Genomic DNA, 7,391 nt, shown 5'->3' on the forward strand with positions numbered 1-7,391 from the left:
TTTTTTTTTTTTTTTTTTTATCTTTTAGAGGGTGGTCTTGTATTAATAAACCATTATTATTATATTAGTTGAAAATGGTCTCAGAACAATATTATTGGTTATTGCAATAACTTCTTGGAAATTGTACCGTCCAGTAGAATTTATAATTGAAACTGGCCAAACTTCAGCTAATTTTAACATCATGTGCAACTGGCAGGAAAACTAGCAAGAAAACTTCCTGAAATTCTGATACTGTTGGTCACAATTAGGCCTGTCATAATAAGCAACAAATCAGTTAATTGCATGATAAATTAAAACTAGCTTAATAATTTCCATCTGCAAAATTTATTGTTTTTCTCATTCTCCCTTCAGTCTGGTTCAACCAGCCTTCTCCCCTCCCCAAGGATGATTTTGTTTACAGAGATTTCATAGTTAATTTTATGTGTTGTTTCTGTTTTTTATTTTTTTTATTTTGGATGTTTGAAATATTTTAGATGTTACAATGTTCATTAGAATTTAAAGTTAATTAAACTCTTGCATTATTACGCAACTACCATAAAATTACTTGAAAAAGGTCTCAAAACAGCAATGTTATTGTTTATCACAGTAACATCTGGGACAATTTATCATCTGGCAAATGTTTTTATTATGACTGTTCTATTTCTGATAAAGTGAAATTAGCAAACACTTGTGACTTAATACGTGAATTCATACTCGGACAAAAATGGTGGACAAAATATCCACACAGCCTTAAAGTGTGAAGTATTTAGCTAAGAGCATCTTGCTTAGTCTGAACACATCAAATGGAGAGGAAAAGCTGGCTAATTGGTTCTTAGAAAAAGAGGCAGCCCTACGATAACACAGCCATATTAATCAAGGGGCAAACGGGAGTTTGTGAAAGGCGCTGCAGTGATGTCAAGTGCTCCCATGTTCCCCAAAAAACAAGAGAAATAGCCCAGAGCCAAAACACAGAGACCGAGATACGCTAGCTTCCTTCTTCCCTGTGAGCGAGCTCAGCCAGAGTTGTGAGTTGTATCTTAAGTTATTTGCAGCTGGAAAGACAGCATGGAGGTGAGGAGAGTCAGACAAAAAAGATCGAACTCCATCTACTGCGTTCACCGTGAAGCAGTTACGTGGGTCGCTCCCCTGTTTTGTGTGACGTCAGTCAAGCCACTTATTGTAAAAACCACAGCTTAAAAAAAAAAAGACAAAAAAAAAAAAGTTAGAGCGGAGGGCTTGTGAACAAAACCACACATGACTCATCTGTCTCTATCAACATGCAACTGGTGATGCGAGTGAGCCGTGGCACAGGCGACTCATCACCAGAAAACATTCCCCAGAGCGGGAGTAGGTGTTGCCATACGCAAGAAGCGAAAGGGAATCCCATCGCGACACACCCGTGTTTTTGAAGCTTAGTTTCCCATAAGCGAAGGCGCTTTGTGGTGACGTTGCAGAGTCCTACCCTGCATCAAGTTCAGGGGGGAAAACGCCTGGGACATCTAGGGCTGAGTTAAGAATGGAGATAAAGTGTTGACTGAGTGCAATTCTAGACAGGTTTCTCAGCAAAAAAGAAGCTATGAGGGGATAAAAGTAAGAAAAATCCTAGCAAAAGAAGCAGTTATAAGGACTAAAGTTCAAAACTTATTTTTATTCATTGGCATTCAAATTGAGGTCTGGTACTGCAATTTCTGTTGTGATATCATAAAAGAAAAGTTTTATTTTTATAGTTTTTATGCGTCTTTTAAAAACTGATTGAAAATGCACCACAGTTCTGTACAAAGTGCTATACAAGCAAACTAATATTTATTACCTCAACCTTTTCTTGAATCCTTAACTACCACCTCAGTAAATACTCCCCAAATTAAAATTTCCAACTTCCTAATGAACAAAAATCTCCAGAAAAATCCACCAGCATGGCTGTCATTCAGGTCAAACTGACAGCTCCAGAAAAAATCAAACAAAATATTAATTTTCAACAACTTCAAACTCAAATATCTCATACACACAATTCTGCAAAACTTCTTTCAAGGAGCCTGTGGCACACTGTGTTTGACAGCAAATACAGGGCAAAAATAGCCAAACGGTTAATAAGCTTGACCTTTTGGCAAAAAAAAGGAGCACAATTGCTTTAGAAACCATTACAAGATATAAGTATAGCTAAATGACTCTTTTATACTGCCATCAAAGTAATAAATCACACTTGCTGCACCATTACAATAACCTCCTGTAATCCTACAGGTAGATGCGTGCAATGTTTCACACCATGGCGATATGTACAGCCTTCATTCAGCTATTATGAAGTATGGAGCCTCATACTGTACCAACAATCAAATCCATCCAGCCTACCTAGACGGGTGCAGAACGATGCGATTTCCGTCGCCTTCAAAAATCAAAAAACAGGATCCGAACAACGGCCACAATCAACAAGTATCCGCCCATAGACAGAAGCAGGCAGTCGATCAAAGTTGTCATTCCCATGAAGTGCGATGCAAAGCAGCAGCAGTAGCAAGGAGAGTAGGAGGAGGAGAGGAAAAAAGAGAGACGCTCAGACAGACGAGAGGAGGTGGAGACGGAGAGAGGGAGACTACGTTACCTTGTGGATGTGCCCTTCCTCACATCACAGATGCTGCATTTGAAAGCCTCGGCGGTGTTCTTGAAGGTGCACACGCTACAGTCCCAGTAGCCGTCGTCCGCCGTCTGTTTGGCTTGTCTTTTTGGCCTTATAAAAAACAACAACAAAAACAAAAAACTATTAAGGGTCAAGTTGGGTTAACAAATGCCACCAACACGTTTCATTAATTAACAACAGAACAGAAGAAGACTGTGACACACGGGGAGCCCGCTGCTCAATATCCGAGCTGCTCAAAACGGGCACAAAGGTATAGCGTTGTTGTCATTATCACCCCGGGTTCGAGTACCGGCCAGGGAGAGCTCCTTTACGTATCCACACAAAAACGGGCGACTATCCACAGCGTCCAACTGTATCGTCAGCTAGGCTAGCAGTGGGGCTGAGAAGCGCTGCTATATAAAAAAAATTCGGTATAGAAGCTTAGTGGGTCGGTACGCGAAACCGATACCAAACAAAGCCAATTTCGACATTGACCCTCCAAAAGGCTTCGTCGAAACAGAGTAGCGTTACATGGAATGCCCGGCGTCTCCTCGTAAAAATTTCTCTTTGTCTGTTAAGTGACTGGCTCGCAGGGAACGAGAAGCCGCCATAGTGACTGCACTATTCTAGCTAGCTGTGGCATACCCAACTGAAAAGGGGGAGAAACGATCTCTGCGTGAGAGAAACGCATCCAAATCTCGATCCCAGAACGCACAAACCCGAACCTAAACCGACCGAGGGCGGTCGCATTACCTGGTAGGGCTCTTTTTGTCGCCCATGGTGACGAATAATCCTTGAAAATGAGAAGAAAGGGGGGCCTTCCTTTAATTGTCAGTGAGTGAAGTAGAATCCAGATAGAGCCGCTGCTGAAGCTGTTGGCAGACAGGCTCCACTCAGCGCTGGCTCGAGGCACGGCATAGCGACTGACTGCACGTGGTCATGTGACCAGGTACTGGCCAATCAGCGGGCGCAGAGGTTTAAAAGTCTAGATGGATATTTAGTATCTATTTTAATAACTACTAGAGATATTTGACACTTCTACTCTGTTTAAAGGGAGGTTTCAACTGTTTTGACCAGATTTTTAAGTGTTTTGACAACTTCAACTTTTTTCATGTATCCATTTAACTTTTTCACATGTTGCAACTACAAACCTCAAAGGACTTTGTGGAAATTTAATGTGATAAACTAAGGCAAACTGATGCATTGTTGTTATAAGTACAAGGTAAATGATGTGGCATTTCACAGTTTTACAAAGTAGTTATAAAAGTATGGTGTGCATTTGTATTCATCCTCGTATTCTGTATACAATCAGTTGCAACCAGCTGAGCATTTACTCGGGGTGGCAAGAACAAGAACCAAGGACAGAGCTACTGAAATGGAGTTACAAGGCTTTTTTTTTTTTTTTTTTTGTTTTTTTTTTACTTTTTTTGTCCGTCTTTCTGGAGTTATCCAACTCCACACAATAAAAATAATGATGTTTCAACAACTAGTTCCAGAAATTCACAAACCAGAGTTAAAGGGAAACAATGAGCTCCTTCTCTAAGAAAGAGAACTAATTTTTCAGGTTTTTTGGAGTATGTTCCAGACTTTACTCTGAATGAGCTGCAGAGATCCACATGAAGCCATTGAGAATGTGTAGCAATATTATATTTTTACTGATCCTCTGTCCAGTCTGAATGAATGAGCTTTCTCCAATTTTGTGAAGAAAAAATGAGCAGAAATGTCTTCAAAACTGTGAAAAGTTCAAAGAGTATGACTGGTTGCACTGTAGCTGTATGTTGCAGTGCAACTCCATTATAGTCTAGAATTGTAGTCTGCCTTAATTTTAACAATGGGAGCAGAGAAAGTGGACAAGGTTATTCAGTCCATGTTGGTCACTCTTCCAAAAATTGAACTAACATTAACAGCCATCTTGTTCACCTGGGCACTGGCAGGAGTATTTTCCTGTAAGCTACATAGCGTTGAACTGGTGCATTACATAAGCCATGGCCATGTTGGTAAAATTTAAAATTTTACCAACATTAGGTAAAATCTTAAATTTCAACAGAGTCCACACCTCCAGGAAGCAATCGTTTCTCAATAACCAAGAGCCCAGATCATTTGGACAAAGCAAATACGGTAGAGCAAAAGGCTAGCTTTTAACCAGGCTAACAATAAATACCAGATGGAGTTAATTTGTATTCACTGGAAAAGCTCCTGAATATTTTATGTATTTTTATTTTCCAAGAAAGAACAACTAATCTGAGCATATTGTTTAAATCACAGTGGTAAAGGGAAGATAGGTGTGTAGTAAAAGAGACATTTAGAAACATTTATTGAGAGCAGCTGGTCCAAAGGTGAAAGAAGTGCAGATACATTACTCCCTCACTGACTGCACCCTCTGAGATGGGGCTTACATTACTTGGAAACAATTTTACAAGGCAAACACTTAGTCCTCATTCATTATTTATAAGAGGTGTGAAGCTCCAGCAACACAATGAAACAAGGTGCTTCTGGCCTGCTGTGAAAGAACTTTAAAGACTCTTGTTTTATCATGGAAAAAAGGATGACTGAATTCCCATTCATGCCAGTGGGGAAAACTGCAAAATTGAATTCCCTGGAGAGGGCTTAAAGAAATTGCTAGTCACTGTCAGGGTATTGTTTTATCTAAAATTCAGTACCCCTCTCAATCTGACTGTGACGCTCATCTTGAGCAGAGGCTTTGTTTGAAGTGCGAGGCGGACCTGAATTCCAGTTCTTACAAAGAGCTGCTGCAGAAGAGTCTGGTCAATGAAGATTGAGGTGATACTGCTTATGGGCATGTATGATGTAACATTTCTCTAAAGTGCTGAGAGGTGCCAGGTCGGGCCTCTGTTGCAGTCAAAGCACCAACATCAGTATCGCTGCATTATAAGACAACTGTCTTCACACACATATCAACTTAAGTGACATCTTTATGGAGAGGAAAATAGTCTCAATAACTGTGCGTGTATAATGTTAGATTTATAATCAGTGTAAGCATTTTTGTAAGCACTTACGTAATTTTAAGATAAATGGAAAAGCAGCTAATGTTCCAATAATGTTGAAAAAACAAAATTTGGCAATTGCGTTGTTTCCATTAAATAAAAATTGCAATTAAAATCACACGTTAAGTTTGTTCACGCAATATGTCACTAAAAAACATGATCCACTTCCTGTCATCTTCTTGCTCGTGGTTTGTGTCAGTAGCTTAAGACTGCTACGGTAGCACTGATGGAGATATTTAACCAGTCTTCCAAGACGATGTTGGACATGAAGGCCTAATTTGTCTTCAATGTTTTTGTTATGTCAAAACCAGGACTTGGGCCAGATTTTAGAAAGGCTTTACAGGGGGCCAGGGACCCAAATTTTGGGGGGCCTTGGGCTTCCACTGGACATACATTTACGTAATTTGACATTTCTAAAATAAATTTGCTTAATGTAAAATCTCAATAAAGTGTTCTGGTGGTAGGATGAGGTGGTTTTCTTGGCCAGATCAAAATGGGTTTATTGGAAACAATTTTTTCACATCACGAGTCACATGATCAGCAACCAGATGTTTGAACAGCAGAGTCAAAGGGAGGTGGTAAAGGGGCTTTTCAGCTAGTCGGCAAACACTTCTCTCTTCCCAGCGCAAAATAAAGTCTTCATGTTGACCCAAAAACTTGTGGTTACCATTCACCTTTAGTTAACCTCACTTTCACTTCCAAGTCTAATACAACTGTTCTACCAAAATCTACAACCGGGTTGTATGAAATTGATGAATTTGTGAAAGCTTTTGTGACATGTGCCTGGTACTGCTCAAATTTTCTGCAGAAGGCAGAGTGAAAATAACACAGTCTTAACTTTCTTCATATTTGACTCTAGGAGATGGAACTTAGAAAATTCTGTTCTCAGGGTTAACCGACACAAGGTGGTCCAACTGTTCACCCAGCTGAAGCTTAAACACACCGATACCGTGCTTTGTTCTTCATAGCCATATTTTTTTTTTTTGCATTTTGTCAACTTCAATGTATTTTAATTGAGATTTTACATTTCAATACAAAGTATTTTATAGCTACAGAGTGAAATTGTACACTGCTTCATAAAACAAAATCTGAAAAGAGTGGCAGTCATTAGTATAAAAATCTCCTGAGTCAGTTGTGACCAGGGTAATTTTTCCCATTTATGATGATAATATATATTGTTTTCTTTTACCATTTTATTTCCATCCATCCATCCATCCATCCATTTTCTTCCGCTTATCCGGGATCGGGTCACGGGGGTAGCAGCCTAAGAAGGGAGGCCCAGACTTCCCTCTCACCACCCTCTTGTTCCAGCTCCTCCGAGGGAACCCCGAGGAGTTCCCAGGCCAGCCGAGAAACATAGTCCCTCCAGCGTATCCTGGGTCTTCCCCGGGGCCTCCTCCCGGTGGGACGTGCCTGAAACACCTCACCAGGGAGGCGACCAGGAGGCATCCTGACCAGATCCCCGAGATACTTCAACTGGCTCCTCTCGACGCGAAGGAGCAGCAGCTCTACTCTGAGTCCCTCCTGGATGACCGAGCTTCTCACCCCAGTTTTTCCCTGGCAAACTTTTTCTAAGGGAGATCCCAGACACCCTGCAGAGAAAACCCATTTCAGCCACTTGAATGGGTTCACGGCTGAACGCATTTCAGCCGTGATCTTGTTCTTTCGGTCATGACCCAAAGCTCATCACCATAGATGAGAGTGGGAACGTAGATAGACTGGTAAATCGAGAGCTTCGCTTTTTGACTCAGCTCTAGGGTTGCCACCTTTCAGAAATCAAAATAAGGAATGCCCACTAA

At 40.7% G+C, this 7,391-nt stretch overlaps 1 long non-coding RNA gene across 2 annotated transcripts; it reads right to left on the reverse strand.

Annotated features, from left to right (window-relative positions):
* Window positions 1-7: 7 nt before the first annotated feature.
* On the reverse strand, window positions 8-4,959 carry LOC106943844 (uncharacterized). Of its 2 annotated transcripts, XR_001424033.1 has the most exons (4): window positions 4,948-4,959; window positions 3,624-3,630; window positions 3,341-3,486; window positions 2,685-2,698 (listed from the first exon to the last, which is right to left on the reverse strand). It is a non-coding gene; the product is annotated as an uncharacterized LOC106943844 (long non-coding RNA). The 2 variants fall into 2 exon arrangements; XR_001424034.1 differs by lacking the exons at window positions 3,624-3,630; window positions 4,948-4,959 and adding an exon at window positions 8-1,484 and having other exon boundaries at window positions 2,573-2,698; window positions 3,341-3,526.
* Between the last annotated feature and the right edge of the window lie 2,432 nt (window positions 4,960-7,391).

The sequence above is a fragment of the Poecilia latipinna genome, unplaced genomic scaffold (genome assembly GCF_001443285.1).
Source record: "Poecilia latipinna isolate Pla-1442-1.1 unplaced genomic scaffold, P_latipinna-1.0 Scaffold6198, whole genome shotgun sequence".
NCBI lineage: Eukaryota > Metazoa > Chordata > Actinopteri > Cyprinodontiformes > Poeciliidae > Poecilia > Poecilia latipinna.